Raw genomic sequence first — 20,284 nt, 5'->3', positions numbered from 1 at the left:
CTTTTCTCCTCCTCTTTTACCCGCCGCCAGCTGCTCCTGTCCTCTGCATGCACCATCAGGGCGCGACCTTTCTACCCCGGGGCTGAAAGCCAAAGGACTCCCTGCGGGGAAACATCTGGCGTGACCACTCTGGACTGCTGACATCCTGAGGTTGGAGAGCAGCTGTTCTCCGCGACAGCCGGGTCGGGGTAGGGTGGGGGGACAGGACTGCCTGCACTCCCAGGGGCAAGGGTGAGAGACGGGGAGGAAGGCTCTGAAAGGCTTCGCTGATAGGTAGTTGTCAGAGAAAAAGATGTTAAGACATTTTGAGATAAAGACAGAGAGATGAGAGAGATGGACAGAAATGGAGAGAAACAGAGAGATGGAAACGGATAAAGTGAAGGGCCCTTTCTCTTTCCTTCCTTCCTCCTTCCCCTGCTTTCTCCTGCAAATATTTAAACATTTACTGGCCTCAGGCATAATGCTACGTGCTAGATATGCACTTGGAAACACAGCAGTCATGGTCCCTGTCCCTGACGAATATCCCCTTCCTCCCTCAGGAAAGAATTAATTAAGTGCTAAGCTGTGATAGGGGAAACCCTGCAGGCTATGGCAATACCTGACCCTAAACTAGTAGAGATGGTCAGGGAAAGCTTCCTGGAAGAAGTGACATCTGAGCTGAGACCTGAAGGGTATAGGATATAGGAGCACTAGGTGGGAGGTGGAGGTGGGAGAGATCTTTCAGGCAGTCTAGGGAAAAACATATATAAAGGTCCAGAGCTTAAGGAAGGGAGTTACCTCTATCTGAAAAGGGTGGGCATCAGGGTGAGGAGATGGAACTGAGGGTCAGCAGGGACCAATTTGAGGAGCAGAATCATGGACTGAAAGGGTCAGCAACAATCTGCCTGTGAGGGCCTTGGAGGTCACGCTGATGAGCGCTGGTCTTTATCTTAAGAACCGGAAAAGCTGCTGTAGCTTGGGTCTTAGTGGGCTTCAGACAAGTACAGGCTTGCCTGGCAGGCCTGCCAGAAATCAGTCTGAAAGGAGACATTTGGAAGGGACTTTGCCCTGCAGGAGGGAGCTGGGCCCACGGGCCTGACCCTGGGAGAAGCCTTGGCTGTTGGGGGAGGGTGAGTCTGAGGTCAGTGGGGGAGGGGGTTCGCCTCCTGGCTTGGCCTCATTTGGCTCCTGTCCATGTCCTGTGGATAGTCAGAGCCAAGTTGGAGAGCTGAGAGCTGGGACTGAAAAATGGAAAAACTTGTCTCACTGAAGCAGGGCTTGCAGACTCGTGGCCTGTGGGCTGAATCCAGCCTGAACAGCATTTTGAAACTTGGGAAACTTCATGTAAAAATCTGACTTTCTGGTTTTCTTTTAAAACTCCCCCAAGATCTGGCAAAATAGGGTGCCAATTTCCACATGGCAACAATTAGCTGAAGCTAAATCATGGCTGCCCCCTTTAGATGCGGCGTGTGCTTTGGTTTGCCACAGTTCCCCATCATTCTCTATTGCCTTGCATGGTACTCAGCTCAGTTTTGCTCATTTATGCCACTTGCCCCATTTGAGGCTGAACCTTTTCCCAAAAGTCTTTGTAAGACATGGGGGCCCAAATGGCATAGCTTTGGTGCTCCTCTAGCAGAGGGCAGCTTTGACGGCACCTCTTCATTACCTGGGAAACTTTGGCGTCCCAGGGGCACTGGTGTTCAGTGTAGGTGCTCAGTGCCCACTTAGAATGGCCGCAGCTACAGACGCATCTGTGAGAGAGGTGTCAGTACCCAGCAGAGAGTGACAGTGTCCTGCAGTGGCAAAGGTCTGAGGGACCGGGAGAGCACAGCAGTATCGAGTGATAATGGACTTGTTGGTGAGCACATACGACACTCCAGGGTCCCTGTGTATCTCTGTAGCTCTCTCTGCCATGGTCACCTGCCATGGTAACACTGGGAACCCCATGTGGATGTGGCAGAACCATAACATGGAAGCATCCAGACCCACTGCCGACTTTGTAAATGAAAAACCAACTTTTACATAATAAACCCCTGAGATTTGGGGATATGTCTGTTACTTATCCTAATGCAGGAGTGAAGGACTGTATGGTGGGGGAGAATTGTGTCTCCCAAAAAGATGTGTTCAAGTCCTAACCTCCAGGACCTGTAAATGTGACCTCATTTGGAAAGAGAGTCTGCAGAAGTGACCAAGTTAAGGTCATACTGCATTCCAGTGGAAATTTGCACACACAGACAGAGTGAGAATTCCTGGTGACCATGGAGGCAGAGATGAGCACACTGTAGCTGCAGGAGGAGGCATGCCAGGGATGGCTGGGAGCCCGCGGAAGCTGGAAAAGGCAAGGAAGGAGTCTTCCCTAGAGCCTCCAGAGACAGACAGCCCTGCCAACACCTTGATTTTGACTTTGAGCTTCCAGAACTGTAAAGGAATAAATTTCAGATGTTTTAGGCTTCCCAGTTTGTGCTACCTTGTTACTGTATTCCTAGTACATTAACATAGACTACAATTAGGAGACACCAAACTATGACATGAATTTCACTCATTCATTCATCCAGGAAAACATTAATGAACACTGACTGTTCCAGGTACTTGGGTACAATGGCTTCAAGATAAAGTTTGCACTGATGAAGAAGGAAAACAACAATGTGAGATGCCAGGCATATGAACAGTGGGAAGGCAGTGGCCCCCTGTTGTCAAGGCCTCCCCACTACCTTGTCTTCCTGTTTTTGGTAGCTGTCCCTTACTTTTCCTTTGGGGAAAGCCTGTCTCCGCAACTCTTAGTCTGTGAGGTTCAGTGGATGTGACCTACCTCCTTGCTCCTGGGTCCATGTAATGCAGGCCTAGCTAAAAAGCAGATCCAATTCTACTGGCTAGGTAATGGTTTAGAGATGGGCTTGTGAGACCATCAGAGCTGATGAAAATTAATTCTGGGACTTTTGCTGGGGATATCTGGGACGTGTCCTACGCTTTTAGCTACAAATGAAATTGATGTGACACAAGGGTGGAGGCACCCTTAAGGACAGAGGCTTCCTAGGATGAAGCGATACCAGAGAGCAGAAACAGCCATGTGGAGCTCCTGGTGCCAGATGTTGAACTCCTGGATCCAGCCCCGCCTGCAGACAGCTTCTTGAGGTTTGTAGTTTGTGGGCCAATATCTCCCCTCCCAACTTTGTGTTTTGTTTTGTTTTGCTTACACCTGTTTGGGTTGAGTTTCTGTCACTTGAAATTCAAGGGTCCTGACTGATTGGGTGAAAGACAGCTGGGAGACCATTTGCCTGAAGTCACGGCCTGCCCTCGATTTGTATGTCTCTTGGTCCCAGGGACATCTGAGAAGTGCTCCCAGAGCACACAAGCATGCCAGCACATGGAGTCCTAGAGGAGCACAGGCAGGAACTTCTCTGGGGACAGGTACATTCAGGTTTCCTGCCGGGACCCCACCTCCAGACCCAGCCCGTGAGTCTAGGCTCAGAGGCTCCGAACACCTGGCTACCATCTGCTGAAAACCGTTCACCAACTTCAGTCCCCTCTTAGAATCAACAGCAGTTCCTTGCCATGCTTGCAGAACCCTACACGACCTGCCATGGGCTCTCCACAGCAGCCAGGAGCCCAGGAGGGAGCAGATGGCACTTCTGGATGCGGGTCATTGGAGGAGAGCTGACTGACAAAGAGAGTAAATCCCAAGTGCATCAGTGGACCGTAGGGGAGCCAACCTGTAGTGCAGGAACCTGGGCCAGAAGCTCAAGACTGACCGTCACCAGGCCCAAAGGGTCAGCCGGTGAGGGCAGTTATGGGAACCCAAAGGAGAGAGAATTGCACAGAGCTGGTGCCTGAAAAGTAGCAGTCAGCCCAAGAGACCTCCTGGAGGGGGATCCAGGAATAAACGCCCTGGTCTTCGTCTCCACTCTCCCTGTGATCCTTTGCTGGGCTTCCCCAGCCCAAAGCCAGGGCCCAGGAGCTGGAAAATGCCAGACAGAGGAGGGAAGGTGGGAGGTGGAGCGCCATCTGCAGGAGCAAACAGAACTCCAAACTCCATCTCAGAATGTTCTGGAGGGCTCAGCTGACTCACCTGTTCCCTTGGCCTGCGAAGCTTTGCATCTGCTAGGTCTCATCTCAAATGCCAGCTCCTCAGTGAAATTGTCCTGACTGACCATCCTCAAAAAAGGATGCACCCCTGCCCTCCACCCTTGTTATTTCCTTCCCAGCAGCTACAACAGTCTTGAAACAATCTTGTTGCTTTAATTTTTTGTCTGTTTATTGACTCTTGCACTAGAATGTCAGCTGCGTCCCCAGTACCTAGAACAGGGTCTTGTACATAGCAGGTACTCAATAAATATTTGTCAAAGAAGTGGTTGAATGAGTTAATGATTCTCTCCTAGATGTGGGAAGATGGAAGGACAGGCTCAGTACCAGAGGTGGGCATGGTGTGGTGGCCCCCATACAGAATGAGTACCCAGGGGCCAAGGGGTGCTGACCTGAGTTATCTAGGAGTTCCTTGGATGAATCAAAACTCTGGGGCTTCTTTTGTCTTATAAAGGCACAGACTCCATCCTACGTATTCCCTTTCTGCTATGTGGAGGTCAGGGGAGGACATACCACTGTAGACTTTGGAGATTCTGAGGGCTGAGTTGTTAATTTGTAGGCAGCAGCAGGAGAAACTGAGGATAGACCTCAGGTGGGACTTCCCAGGAGTGAGGAAAAGGAATGGATCCATATGGTAGGCTGAGACACCACCTCCCTAAGTGAATCTTAGGAGACAGAGGACAGGCAAAACCGTGTTAGACTTAGCCTGGATGAGTTAGGTAGACCCAGGGAACTGCAGACAGCTTGAAGATCCCAGCTGGGCTGAGAAGGACAAGTGGTCTGTTGGCTTTCCTCTTTGCCCCTTGGCTCCATTTTCTCCCCACCATGCCAGGGTGAGGTCTCTGAGTCCCTGGGTTACTGCCTCCCAGGGGCTCTGCCCCTGCCCAGCTCCATCCCTTCCCTGCTCTGCGCTTAGCCGCAGCCTCTGCCTTTGTTTTTGTCCAGATGTGTAGCCTCTGGCTGGGATGGTCAGGACAGAGCGTCTGTGTTGTTTGCGCCCACTCAGCCCCCATTCTCCGTCCTGTGGTTCACTGCACCGGCAGGTCTGCTTGGGAACTCCATGGCCCAGGCCTGGCTGGTGGGAGTGTGCAGCCCGCGGGGCACGGGAGCCACTTCACAGCTGCTGTCTGAGGGGAGTAATGCCAGCCTCCGCGTCGGGGGGAGGGGGGGGTGGAGGCAGAAGGCAAACTTGGGACACCTTTTGAGACCCCAGATCAAGCTTTACCTGATCCCAATATCACCTTGGATTTCTCAGCTTGATGAGTCCAATCCAGTGTGGGTGCCATTCCCGTTAATTACACCCAAAAGCGACCTGGGTAATGGAGGTGATGTCTGGGAAAGGCCCACCCCTGAGCTGCTCCAGCAGGCAGGGTGCAGTCGCAGGGGTCGGAGTCCTCAGTGCCAGCTGCCCTCCCGGGTGGGGTTGGTCTGTCCACACAGCACTAAGTCGGCCAGGGAACCACCCTTCCCTGCTCCTGGGGGTCGGGACCCTGAGGTGGAAGAAATGCCAGAGGAGAGATCTGCCCCTGTGGGCTCCAGGGCATCAGCGAGGAAGAGACCCCATCTCCAGGGCTGCTGGAGCAGGACCCCAGGAAGCACGGGCTGCCAGGGGCCAGCGAGCTCCCCGTACTTGGTCATGTTCAGTCGGGCTGGGCTCCCTGGGTCAGGGGGGCTGCAGAGAGTGATCCTATGAAACGGCCCCTGAAGGGCACACTGATGTGCCCCCGGGTCTCCGTCGGACTGGAGGACCTGTCGCCCCAGCTGCTGGGGGCTGCCAGCCCTTGGAACTGCCGCCCCCAAGGCACGCCCCCTTCCTGGAGCAAGCCTGCACCCATGGCTGTTGGTGCTGGAGCATGAAGCCTCTGCCCTTGCTCCGGCTGGGCGCCTCTGAAGGGCATCCCTGTTTGATTTTCCCTGGAGGCTGGACGAGGCCTTTGTTGAGGCTACACGGCAGCTCACTTTCTTCCCCTGCCTCGTCCTGCCCCAGGAGCATCCCCTCGTGACCCTTCCACTTTCTAGTCTCACCTTAGTCTCCGGGCTTCCCAAGCAATCCGTCCTGGGTGGGGTGGAGTTGGGGATGTGCTTTCTGGGAGAAGGGGGAATCTTTGGGCAACCCAGACATTTATTGTATTTTATATGTTGTTTTGCAGGCTGGCCTTCCTGGAGGATGGCGGGGCCACATGTGGTCTGGGGCAGGGGAGGCCCAGATCAGAGGTATAGCCAAAATTTACGGGGCTTGCCCATGCACTTGGGGCACTAATGGTGGATCACATGAGAGGCAGGTGTAGTTGGGAAGGAGGCAAGAGGCTGCTAACTAAAGACTAATCAGCAGGTCAGATCTAGATGGATCCCAGAGATGGTCGGATTAGGTCCGATTATACCGCTCTGTTGATTGAAGGTCACCACTGAAAGAACCTGACTGCATGTCAGGCGCCGTGCTGGGTCCTTTCAGCCTTGAGTTCCTGCAGTGTTCCTTAGAAGTACTGTTAGTGTCCCTGAGGAAACTGAGGCACAGAGAGGCGGGCTTGCTCAAGGTCACACACCCAGCACCCACACGAGCACCTGGATAACCCTCAGGGCTCTCTGACACCAGAGCCCTTAGCACCCACACACTATAGGGCTTCCCTGGAGAGATGGGGAAACAGAGGCACAGAGAAGAATTTGCTCTGGCCACCCAACAAGTGAAAGAAACCGGCAACCCCCAGGGGTCACTTTGAACCAGGAACTACGTCAGGGTCTTCACACAGCCCACTGTACCAAGTCCTCCCAGTGAACCTGTGACTAGGCCAAGAATATGAGGGAAAGTGAGCCTGGGGGAGTTAAGAATTTGACCAAGGACACACAGCATGCAAGTGCAGCGCTGGAACCTGAGCCTACTGTTAATTCTTTCCCCCGAGGCAGAGGCTCCCTCCCCAGCTGCTGGGTCCTTTGTCAGCAAACTTGCTGACCCCACTGTCTTCCACCCCTTCCCAGCACCCCTGCAGCCAAACATCCCTGCCCGGTCGCTGCCCTCGGCCCTCTGGTTTTTCCTTCGCTCAGGGGTGTTCTCCAAATGCCATCCCTCTGCTGATCCATGACTCTCTCCTACTTTTGAAGCCAGCTGAAAACTCACGCCAGGGAGCCCTCCTTGATTCAAAGCCCTTGTCCTGCACGCATGCTCAAGTACTGACCATGACTTACTGACTGAGTGACCCCTGACCCCACACAACTTAACCTCGTAGAGTCTCATACCCCTTATTTGCCCACTACTCAAAATAACCATCTCTCAGGGCTGGGGTGAGACTGTGTTTATTAACAACACAATGGCTGGCACGCATGTAGTGGGCACTTAATCATTAAAAGATCACAGGGTTGATCATAACTGGGTTGCTTAGAGGGCTCACCATCAGGCTATGTGTGTATCTGTTCACGTGGTCAAGTCTTTGCTGCCTGAGGGCAAGGCTTTTTACATTGGCAGTTGGGGCTCCTATGGGGAGGGGGGTGATTTCCATCACCCTGAAATAGAACTGGGCCTCCCGTGGCCTTAGGGTTCCTTCTTGGGGTCAAAACCGACCCATCAGGGAAGGATGTGTGTACCCCTCACACAAGAGATTCTGTAAGGCGGGGCTATCCTCACCCCCACCAGACGTCTATGGAGACGCCCCTTCTTTAGACGGGTTCTGCCATCTGGTGGCCGCTTTTGGAGAAGCAGCCCCAGGACCCGGAGCCTGCCGGGTCCGACCATTCTCTGGGCTCGTGGCTCCATCTAGTGTCAGTAACACGCAATCACAGTCTATTAGCGTCAGCCACAAAACGACCTGAAGAGGTTCTTTAATCATGCCAGGACTCCACTTTGGAGCTACTGACTCAGAATTTTGCGGGGGGTGCATTCCTAGAACCTACATTTTAGACGAAATTCCCAGATTATTCTAAATCTGGTTAACGTCCCCAGAATTGGAAGTTGGAGGGGCATAACTTTAATGAGACTTCTGCAGTGTAGTTTTACCTGCTCCACACCTGTTCAGTAATAAATCTCCACCCACTTTATGTATGGGATTCTCATTTGCAAGGGAAGGAAACTGAGGCATTTGACCCAGGCATTCTGCTGCTGAGCGCACGTTCTTACCCATATGCCACCCAGAGGCCCAGAGCAGGCAAGGTGTGGCTTCTGCACCCTCGGTGACATCGTGGTAGCCTCTCTGGGCAGCCTTGGCCAAGCCACCCTGCCGTCGGGGTCTCTGGGGACTGGAAATACAGCAGCGATTACTGCCAGTGCTGTCACGGAGCTTGCATTCCGGAGGGAGGAGACAGGAGATGCAAAGCGGGCGAGTTCATGCACAAGGTAGTTTCAGACGGTTGGAAGGCCTGTGAAGGATTGGACCCAGGTGACCGGGTGGGAGAAACTTGAGAATGGGTGATCAGGGTGGGCCTTTGAGAGGAGCTGGAGTTGGAGCCAAGTCCTGAAGGAGGAAGTGACCAGATATGTGCAGACCCAGGGGAAGAGTGTTCCAGGTAGAGGGAATGGCAAGTGCAAAACCTTGTCGGGGGAGCAAGCTTCTTGTGTTTGAGGAACAAAAGGCCACTGTGGCTGGGCAGAGCGAGCAGAGGGCACAGTTTGTGGGTTTGGACCCCAAGCCTCTGCACCCCCTCTTTTGGGGAAGTTCCCTCCTTCCCACTGAGGACAGTGTTTTTGGGAAGGCAGACCAGGGTACCTGCCTTCCCCCTTCAGAAGCCAAGTGGGTCCTAGGAGCCCTCCTCCCTGGGCCTTCTCTGGGTCCAGGCCCTCCTCGAATTACCCTGCAGGGCTGGGTTTGTGATCCAGGCTCAGCCAATAGGATGCTCACAGTCTTGCATGACATAAACTTAAACAGAACCCTGGAAGCCCACACATACCCACTGTGGGGCCCACGACCTTGTAAGGTGGGGCTACCCTGCTGTCCAGCATTTGCCTCCCCCTCTAGGATCCAATACATTCCCATGGCTTTAAGTTAGTCAGAAGTAATTTCTGTTGCTTGCAGCCAAATAACTCTAATGATGCAGTGTAGGGATAAAGGGAGATGAGATTGGGGGGATCCACGGGGCCAGCTCATGCTGTGCTGCTGGGCTAAGGAACTGGACTGTGTTCAAAGGACAAGGGCGCCCTGTGGATTCTTCTGGCACCGCCCCTCTGAGATGTATCGTCGTTGTGCAGGTGGCTGGTGGCTGGGTCATCCCTGTAGGGATCAACTTATTCCACCAGCCCCCATCTAGAATGTCTTCCTTCCCCACCTAAGACCAGGCCCCTACTCTTCTCTACAACTGGAAGTGACTGCTCTCAGCAGGAGCCCAGACAAAAACCAAGAGGCCAATAGCTCTGGGCTTGAGATGAGTTGTCTGTTTGCTATGCACCCTCCTCTGCAGTAAATCTCTTCATGGCTCAGACAAATGCCTCTAAGACTTTACCCCCACCACACACTCCAGTGAAAGAAAGGCAGAGCGAGGAGGAAGGAGAAATGGGCAATCAGAACATCCTGCATATTGTGGGACCCAGAGGGGCTCGGGAGCTTAGGGCTGAGCCAGTGCCCAAAGCGCCTCCTGCCCTTGAATTCCAAAGCATCAGGAACCAATCACAGCATCCAACAGCCAGCTGGTGACCCCAATCCTTCTGCAATAAGCTCTGGCTGTTGTTCATCTTAGAATCCTGTCAATCCCCTTTCCGGGAAACACTGCTCCTCCCTCCCCCAGCTTGGGTGCCTGGCGCACTTGCCTCGTCGATGTTGCCCTCCAGGGCTCAGCTTCCTTCTCCCCGTGAGCTTGACTTCAGTCCACTGCCCACTCGGCCCTAGCCCGGAGACCCACCCACTTCTACCACAGGCTGAGTCTCCTGGGGCCCCACGTCAGTCTCCAAATCTGGAACTTTCTCCATGCCCTGTTCCCACTTCCCTCAAACTCAACGGGCCCATGTTTTGGCCCCCAAGTGCAGCACTCAGGGGTTGACCAGTAGGCCACTGCCCCCTCTTTATCCAGAGGAGGCTCACTGGAATGAATGCCTCTGTTGCAGAATCCAAGAGAGCTTAACGTGAAATTGCAGGTGGGTAGCTAGGAGGGATTTCGGGGAGGCCTGGAAAAGGGATGGGGGGTTTTCAAAGTGCACCTTGAGATGAATACCCCAGCCTCCTTTGGGAATGTTCATCAGGCACAGCACCCCAGCTGTACAAAGTGGGGGTGAGGGAGGCTGGCCTCCTTTTTCAGCATCTAGGTTCCCCTTGGTTCAGATTCCCTGAGGACCTTACCCCAGAAAGTGGGGGGCTGATCACTGTGATGGGGAACAGGAGGGGTGTAGCCACTTCTCCCCCTTAGATCCTGCTGCACAGCCCATGAGCACCCACGTGGGTCACAGATGAGCACCCGCTGGCCACAGAGGGGACCGCAGCTGGCTGGGGGGCACTGAGAACTGCCCAGGGACCTCCAGGGCGAAGTAGAAGCTGACAGGGGCAGCTCCCAGGAAGAGTCCTCCACAGTCCTCACACCCCCCATGAAGGACGGAGCAGGGCGCAGTATGCAATGTTCTTAGACCTCCCTGCCTCTAAGTTTTTGGGTGGGTGGGGGAGGAGGATATCAGCATAGAATTGTTTTTAAAAACATGAATTAGTTACCATATCCGTTAGCCATTACTGCTTGATAAATGACTCCAAGACTTTGTAGCTTTAAAGAAACATTTATTATTTTTCACTGGTCTACAGGCTGGCTGGGTGGGTCTGCTGCTCCGAACTGGGCTCTTTCTTTGTTCTGCAAAGCCGGTGGGTACGCTGGGCGGGCTGGTCTGGGTGGGCCAGGCAGGGGTGATGTGGCTCTGCCCCACGTGGGTCTGATCTTCCAGCAGGTTGGCCCAGGCTTTTCTCCGTGGTGGAAACAGGCTTCTGAGGGAGTCAGTGGAAGTATGTGAGGCCACTTGAAGTCCAGGCCCAGAACAGGGGCACGTTCACTTCTGTTACATTCAGTGAGTCAAAGAAGACCCTGTGGGTGGGGAGACAGACTCCAAAGCATGCTGGGAGGACCTACAAAGTCACATTGTAAAGGGCGTGGTTAGAGCAGAGATGGGGATATTTTTGCAATCAATCTACCACATTGCTAGCTTCTCTTAACAAGCTGGGAGATGCGGATTCTCACTGTCCACAGGGGATGGGAGCCAAGTAGTGACCACTCACTAGACGGGGTGTCCTTTCTCTGGCTTATACCACCTCTCCAGGCCTATGTAACCCGTCTGGACCCTGGAGGCAAGCCAGTTGGTGACCTCTTCCCCCAAAACCACCATCTCATGCTCATGACCCATTGATGACACCCCATTGTCTTCAGGAGGAGGCCCTTCATTGTGACTATTCCAGGCTTACCTCCCACCTCCACCATATCCTCTCCCTGCTCCCCCTTACACCTTAAGCGCTCATTGCATGTTTGTAAACTTAAGACACTGTCTCTGTACACCTCAGAATCTGTCTACTTCTCAGGGGCTGTTCTTTCTGCTGGAATGCTTTTCCTCTGCCTGGAAAACCAAATTGTCCTTCAGAGCCCAGCTCAAGGTCATGCCAACAAAGTCTTGCTTGATGCTTTTGGGAGCCCCCTACACCATCCTTCCCCTCTTGACACAGTGCAGTGAATCCCTCCTTCCCTTCCTCTGTCTATAAACACAGCCATCTCTCCCCACTTAGTGCCACTGTGGACATGCCCACTGCCCACCACTCTCTTTCCCTCCGGTGAGCTGGTGAGCCCCACATGGGCAAGGAGTGGGAGGCTACGGTGACAACCTAGGCTTTGGGGCTCAGCACCTCTGAGCTCAGGGACCTTGGGCAAGTTGCTTGATGGTCTCACTGAGCCTCAGTTTCCCCCCATCTCTGAAATGAATTCATAGTATATCTGCCTCAGGGGGTTGTTGTGAGAGGCTTAGTGAGATAACATGTAAAGTGCACTTAGTACAGTGCCTGGAACATAATAGATGCTCAGGAAACATCTGCCACATGACCAAATGTAGCCCAGTCTCAGGGCCTTTCAGCCCTTGCACCTCCCACCCCACCCTTCCCACCAACATCCACAAAACCCTTTTTATTTCTTTCCTGACAACAACATTTCTGTTCTTTGATCCATGTCAATTTCTTAATCACTTTGCAAGGATGGACTAAGGGATGAAAAACATGCTCACAAAGTACTTGAAATTATTGCCAGGGATCAGAAGACAAAGATTAGTTGTCTGTCTCTGTCTTACAGACAAATTAACAGAGTGGCAGCTTTGGGTGCAAAATATGATTCTTGTCGAAAAGATTAGACACACTAAATCCAGCTAGAATATACTGTGATCTTGTGTGTGTGTGTGTGTGCTTTAAGCAAAGCTGCAATAATCATACCTTTACAATAAATAAATAAATAAATGGGTCCTTTAATTCCTCTGCAATAAGTCTTTGAAATATAATCTGCCTTTACGGGCTTATAGAACATGACTCTTTATAATTATAATTCTCTAGCACACATTACTACTTATAATTAAATTCACCTTTAGGAAATACAAAACTTTTTTTTTGTGGATTATGGCTTCGTATGATGTCATGATGGTAAAATTAATGTATAATCTGTTGAATAAGTTTGATTTGTTCTTATATAAGACACATACTCTGCTACTGACCGAAAACTGGGAAGACAGATAAGATGAACACAAGAAAGACAAAGGCAGAGCAAACCCAAGCATGTCTCCCCATCTCTGCCTCTCAAAAAAAAGGCAGCTAGCCCCACAAAAGAAGAACGTTTGAAAGAGTTGAATGTTTGAGAAAACACAATTGTTAAATTATGGCCACACTTGGAGACATTGCAGACCTATAAGTTCTGAAAAGCAATTGAATAAAGGTCCTTGGCTGGATGATCAGGAAACAGACCCGAAAAGGCTCCAAATCAGTGAATACATGTAGAAGAATATATAGACCCACCAGCTAAGAGGGAAAGGAAAAGATAAGCATATAAAGAAAATGGGAACCTTGCACTCAGAGAAACAGGTGCAGAGAAAGCAGAGGCACATGGCCAAAGGCACCATCTTGAACTTTCAATAAAGAAGTGCCTAGAAGCTATGTTGGGATTTTGCAACTCAAGACATAAGTGAGCAAAAATGCTTTATTATTTTAGCTGAAGGTCAAGGCTTGAGGCACCCATGAACAGGTGTGTTCCTTCCTCCTGCCCGAAGAGAGGTGAATGCTTCCTCAGAGATGGATTTTAAGAATGATAGGAATGTTCTCCCCATTAGCAGAACTGTCCTCCCAGGTTTGTTCTTCTGCCTGATGCCCAGGAGACCCCCTGCTAAAGTGACAATTTTTCCTGAGAGACAACTTGAAAGAGAGTCAAATATTTAGCATGAAACCTGGGTACCTTTTGACAGAGGAGTGAAAGTGCATCTCCTGCCCTTGACAGAGAGTTTGAAGAGGAGGCCGGGGTGAATTTACAGTGGTGGTCTCTGGGAGCCAAAGACAGGGAGCGTGGATGTGTGTGTCAGTGTGTGTCTGTGTGTGACTGTGAGTGACTGTGTGTCTGCGTGAATCCGTGCATGAATGTGTGTCTGTATGTGTGCACCTGTGTCTGAGTGTTTGTGTGCATGTGTCTATACATGTGTCTTAGTGTGTTTGTCCATGTGTATATGCCTGGAGTCTGAGCACATGTGTGTGTGTGTGTGTATCTCTGTGTATGTGTGTCTGTATATGGATGTTTGTATGTATGTCTGATACCTGAGTGTGTATGTTAGTCTGTGTATCTATCTGTGTGTGTACAAGTTCCTTTTCTTCTCTGATCCTCAATTCCTCAACAGCAAAATGATTTTTACCCCAGTAGGCCAGTTAATCTGCAAATGGTACATTTATTGTGTGCCTTCTCTGTGCTAGGGACCAGGGAAATGCAAGTGAGAAGGCAAGGTCCCTGCTCTCATAAGGTAGCAGTGGCATCAGGTGGGGGTTCTTTAGGGCTGGCATCCTCCCAGGGTCCTCACATCCAACAAGGAAGGCCACCACTTATCATGCAGGATGTGACTTGCACATGTTATTAAAATACTCTCCCAACCCCCAACCTTGCCCCATGCACACAGACAGAATAGGGTGCCAGGGGGTGCAGAAGGAAGTCTCTTTCTTGGTAAGAGCTCTTGTGATGGCAGCCCAGGCAGTCACTTCTCTCTGTTCACCATTGGCTAAAAGCCTAAAATGCACCAATTTCAGCAATTAAGGAGGCATCACTTGTGGTAATGTCAAGGCAGGGCAGTGGTTAAGGAGGAAATGGTGGCAGATTCAGGCAGGTGAGCCTATTAAGACCAACTCACCAAACAGATGTCATGGCAGCACAACGGTCAGCACTGGACTGGGGCCTGAACCAGAGATGGTCACTGTGACAACTTAAAGTTTCATGCGAGATTCTGTAGCTTGTGCTATGGGAAAAGAGAAACCTAAAGAAGGGAACGCATTAGCCCCAGGTCACATGCAACTTAAAAGTCAATATAGGTCTAAAGACCTTGACTTTTGACCCCTGGTCTGTGCTTAAAACATAAACACAAAATATTATTTAAAAACTATATCTGACTGTCTCTCTCTTTAAAGTTGGGATAGGACCAGAATGAGGCTGGAGATAAAATTGGACTTGGGGTTAGACTCATTCCCATTTCTATTACATTTCCTTGTACCTGGAGAATTCATGAATATTCAATAGATGAGTGGATGGATGGACAGTTGGATAGATGGGTGGATGGATAAATGGATGGATGGATGGATGGGTGTACAGATGGAAGGATGGATATTGAAATTAAGGAAAGAACAAGCTTGAGGCTTAGCAGCCCTTCCCAGGACTGAAGGTCAGAGTTCATGCATATACATGTTTTTATTTTGGCTGTGGAATTGACCCAGACAGGAGTTTTAAATATTTAGTAAGTAGTCAATACAAAATCAGGAGATCTCACATTAAAAAAATACAGATTTCTGGATTTTCTTTAAAAAATCAGAAGACTTAGTGACACCAGGCTTATACTCTCACACATAAACAATCTTTTGGCTGAGTAGCAACTCAGTTCCCTTTTGAGAGAATAATTTCTCATTTGCTGCAATACCCACTACTCCCTAATACCCTGCACCTCCCCATATCCTGAGTTATGTCACTTGTCCAGTCCTATAGAAGTCTGCATTTTTAATTCCTGAATTAACAAAAATCCCTACGTCCCCCATGTTTCTCTTGGTTCACTGATGCTGTACCCAACCAGTCCGAGGTTGGTATTTTTTCTTCTATTTTTCCCCCTACCTCCACTCTATCCCTCATTCTGCAGTTCTGGGCTGTGCACCCAGGTGGTGCCAGTCCACGACTGTAACTCAGGCATCTCAAGATAGAACCTCAAGCAAGAGCCTGCAGCCCACCTCCGTCCAGTCTCCCATGGGGATGGTCAAAGGTCTGGACAAGAGAGAAAGGGTGGCTTGCCTGCCTACCTGGAGTGGGCAAGCAGGGAGGCTTGAGGAAAGGAGCAGCCAGCCATTCGGAAGTTAAAAGGGAATGATTTCTGAAAATGTCCCCTATGCGCTTTTGTATTTCACTGACATTTTAATTAAGACTGGAGCACTCTTTGGGGAGCTCTGCTCTGAAGTTGAAATCACTTTAATATGCTGCCCTAGCATAAAGCTAGAGATGAATGGAAGCCTGGGGTTCTCATATGTTTCATGGTGCTTAGTGATTCTTTTTCACAATGCGTTAAGATGTTAAGATGGTTTATGAGTTTCTATTGACTAAGTGCAGCCATATCAAATTATAATTTTTCTCAGTGGTTTTTGCTCTAAGATTAAAGGGCACCCAGGCCTTCGTCTGTGGGAAGGAAGTCCCAAGATCACCTCAAGCTCAAAGCAGGACCCAAGAGTTACAACTGTTGCTGCTAAGGGGTCACGTGGGCTCCAGTGGAGGGGATAGTTGTATGGTCATGACTGTAGAGTCACAACCTTAACTTAAAAGCATGTTCTAGAAGCTGTCTTAGCTGGGGGTGAACCCATGCATACTAGGAATTGCATCGCACATGAGAACCCTTAAACACTCCCATTACAAGATTTTTCTTTTACAGAGCTATGCACTTTTATATCTCAAAATTTGTATCTCAATTTTTTCCTCTTAGTGGTTGAAACCTGAACACAGAGTCTCATGATGTGAAATATTCCCACCGTGCTTTTATTCACAGCATCATTTGATGTAGCTCTATGATTGGTGTATGCTTACAACCCTTGTTCCTTATCAAAATTGTTTTTATCTCTATCACTTCAGTTGTGGGCAAAATGGATCCCACAAGCATTATGAGTGATATTATCAGTCTGAAATAATTATACAGCCTCCAAAAAATGAAGAATGCTAAAATAGCAGTTGCTACCAAGGTTTGGGAATTTCAAATAAGTGGGGAAAGATGGCTTATTTAATATATGTCTCCGGAGTAGCTAGATACTCATCTGGAAAAAGTAGGAAGTTGGATCCCTACCTCACAACTTATATCCCAATAAATTCCAGATGAATCTCTGTTTTTATACATTCAATAAAACATAAAAGAATTGGAAGAAAATGTGGGGGAACTTTAAAATAATCTCTGATGGGTAAGAATTTTCAAAGTATGACTGTAACACCAGAAGCCATGAAAGAAAACATTGATCGATTTGCCTACAAAGAAATATTTTTAAGGTTGCATTAATAAAAGATATTAAAAGCAATCTAAACATGGAAAAATATTTGAAGATCCTCACATATGAAGATGAATCTACTGAATATACAGAGTTCCTATAAATCAGTAAGAAGACGTCAGACAACTAAACAGTAAACTGTTCTAAGTCTATGAACGGGCGATTCAAGAAAAATGAAATGCTGTTTTTCAATGATCAGAGTGGCCAATATCACAAAGTTTGGTAATATATATTGCTTTGGGGAGGTTCCGGAAAAATAAGTAGTCTCATCGACACACGCCTAACCTTCTCTGGATGGGCTCACGAGAAGCTAATCATTGTCTCTAATCAAGAAACTCAGTGGCAGGGTAATGGATGTGAGAGAGACTTTTTATAACTTAAAAAATTTATGACATGGTGTAATAATATGTATGTAGATACACCTCTCCATACTGCTGGCTTGATGCTTGAACATATTTTTCCACTAATGGCTGCCAATATAGGAACTACCTCCAGAATAAACATTTTGAAATCGATTACTCCTTAATTAACAAACACCATTCTCCCTTCTCCTTTCTCCCCAGCCTTCCAAACTCCTCAGGACCTCAGGCCTAAGAAAACTAACACCTAGGAGGAACTCAGTAAATGTTGTTGAACAAATGAATGTACAGGACTCAGAGGGTGGACCAGGAGGAATCACGTTCTTCTCACTTTTTTCTTATAAGGGTGGGACCTGAACACTTAGTCTTTCCAGTAGCAAAAAGAGGACAATGGGTAGAATCAAGTGACTGACCAGCGGGGCCAGAGGATGACCAGAGGAAATGATTAGGTCTAGCCCTATAACCGTGGGCAAGCTTCTTCATCGGCCAAAAGTAGAGAAAACTTGGACGACCCTCTTTCATTAGGGGCAGGGGCGGGAGACAACGGCAGCCTGCAGTTTCCTGAAGTCATTCCAGGGCACCTCTGTCCCTCTCTGGCCCTTTTGTCACCCGGGAGGAGCTGTGAAGTACTAAGTAGCTGCCCAGCGTGGAGAGCTCCCTTGGCGCCGTGTGCCCCACTCCCCGGGCATCAGCTCATAGCATTGTCCCAAGACCGCCCACGGGGGTGATTGCGCCCCCCTCCCTTCCAGAGGAGGAGGCAGAGGGCCCAACATGCTCTGTGTCTTGCCTGAGGCCAACCCGAAGGAAGTGTTGTAGGGACACAACCCCCTTGACCATCCTCTGTGGGTCCATCAGCAGAGGTGACTCCAAGAGATCCCCAGTTGGTCCAGTTTTGAAAGCAGGAAGGAAGAGAGGAGACAAGGAGGACCAATGTCAGGAAAGTGTAAATGAGAGCAGGAGGGGAGTGTGAAGGTGAGGAGCATTCAGATTATTTGGCACAAAGCTCTTACTTTCTCTATGGGGAAAGTGAGGGAGGTTCTGGGTTCAAGGGCACGTAGTAGGTTTGGAATTGGCAAAAGGGTCATCACAGTGGTTATAGGGACCCAATACTGGAGCCCAATAGTCAACTTCGGGCTTTGCCATTTAACACTCCCCCCTCCCCCCTGCCCCAAATCCCTGCAAACCTCATTAGCTTGCGTTGCCAGAGGGAGGGGAGCTCCTGGCTGTGCGGGGCTGAGGGGTGGGTGGGTAGAGTGGGAGGATGGGGGAGGTGATCTTTGCTCTCACCCTGTCCTCCAAAACATGCCCTGTGGGTGATCTTTCCATTACACTTCTCCTCTTTGGACTTTAAGAAGTAAAAACTCAGCCCCCACTGGATGCAGCCACACTTGAGCCCTGAGGAGTGTTAAAATTCAGCTCGAGAGGCACCCAGTGTGACTGAGGCCCAGATGAAGGAGAGGGATTTCAGGCAAGAGTAAAACATAAAATAAAGAGGCCAGCCTCAAAACGTGCTGTGAGATGGAGAGCACTTGGCCCCCGGCACACACGTCTGCGGGAGATGACTCAACTCCTTTATAAAGTGGTGAGTTCTGTGCGAGCACAGATGCATTTTGTTTTCCTAGGAGAAATCAATGATTAAATCATCAGAAACCAAGCTGAAAAACAGACTGCATGCTTTCCCCATGCTTCCCCAGTGTCTCCTATTTATGAGGTGCTGGCTTTATCTGGGAAGCTTTAGTTTAAATGTCCAACACATCTTATTAATGAAAGTAATAAGCTGTTGTTTATTATATGTCATAATGGGGAATATGACTATTTAATATAAATCTGACATTTAAATTCCACTTAGTTCTGAGATGTGGACGATATCAAGGCATAACTCTGCACCCTGGAGTAAAAACTCCCTGGGTCTGCATTTTAAAGCATTGAAGTTTTCAAAGTAATCAGGTTCCTTTTTTTTCTTTTGTTCCAGAGGAACCAAATTGTGAAGACATCTGTTCTGTTATTAATTTCACATAAATCTTAAGCTCCTCAAGGCCAGAAATGAGGCTTCATTCACGTTGAATTAATGAAACATGATTGTAAGTCCCTTGCATGGAAATGCTGTCACACAATTCTGAGCTGCTTATAAGCACTGAGTAATCTCAGAAACTGCCAGGGGACAGCCACACGAAATCCGTCCTCCCCTCCCCCCGCCACCCAAAAACAATATCTGAAAATATCACAACACTAACTATATCCTGAAAGATTAATAGCAGATGAAAATTTCTGGGAAATGAATCAGACTTTCTCAGTAAAGGATACAAACATCCCAGGCAAAAGCAGATTGCACAATGCACGAGCTCTGGATACAGTTTAATCATGGTGCCTCAGGCAGTCCTATGCACACCCGAAAGGGGGGTCCCTGGGTGTCGGGCAGAGATGTCTTTTGGCAGGAGGTTGGAGACATAGTTCAAACCTACATGGCAAAGGTCTGAAAAGGGAAACTGTGACTGGTCAAAACATGATATGTGTGTTGGGTGTGTGAGAGAAGGTAGGGGTACACGTGCACATGTCTATGGATTTGTGTGTGACTGTGTGTGTGTATAAGTGTGAGTTTGTGCTTGTGCATGTGAAAATGGGTGTTGTGTGTGAGATTATGTGTGTGAGTTTGTGCGAGGGTGTGTGTATGAACATGGGTGCATTTGTGTGTGAGTGGATATCATTTGTGTGGTGTGTGGAATATGTGTGACAGGTGTGTGTGTGTGTGCATGTGCATTTGGTATACTCATGACACTGTGCATGTTGAATTTGTGTGTCTATGAGTTTTTGTGTATGTGTGTATATGGTGCATGTAAGTATCTGTGATTACTGAAAGTGCATGTGTAGAAAAGATGTGTGAGTTTGTTTGAGTGTGAGGGTGTACATAGACACACATAGAAGGAAGCCTTGCAGGATAGACATGAGTCAGTCAGTTGGAGAAGGATCTTTAAGAGTAGCTCAGTATAGTCTTGTGCCTGTCTGAGCTGTTCTTGAAAGGAATTTGCTTCTGGGGTTTTGAGTGTGTGGGGCATGACTTTTTGTCTAACAACTGAAATTGCCAGCAGAAAGATTATTTGGGGGGAGGCATGGAAAGGGGAGGCTGAGATTTCTTAATCAAACTTCCAAGGGTTATTTTTTGGTCTTCTGCTGAGCTGGGACCCAGAAAAGAATCTGCATATGTAT

General features: G+C 49.2%; 1 long non-coding RNA gene across 1 annotated transcript; it reads left to right on the top strand.

Moving 5' to 3' along the window:
- The first annotated feature begins 25 nt into the window (after positions 1-25).
- LOC130681097 (uncharacterized) lies at positions 26-4,316 on the top strand. Its single transcript, XR_008994157.1, has 3 exons — positions 26-150; positions 2,953-3,111; positions 3,212-4,316. It is a non-coding gene; the product is annotated as an uncharacterized LOC130681097 (long non-coding RNA).
- The last annotated feature ends 15,968 nt before the right edge of the window (positions 4,317-20,284 follow it).

The sequence above is a fragment of the Manis pentadactyla genome, chromosome 15, assembly GCF_030020395.1.
Source record: "Manis pentadactyla isolate mManPen7 chromosome 15, mManPen7.hap1, whole genome shotgun sequence".
Classification (NCBI taxonomy): domain Eukaryota; kingdom Metazoa; phylum Chordata; class Mammalia; order Pholidota; family Manidae; genus Manis; species Manis pentadactyla.
Note: the sequence above shows the minus strand (reverse complement) of the source record. Positions and strands in the feature narration are given on the sequence as shown.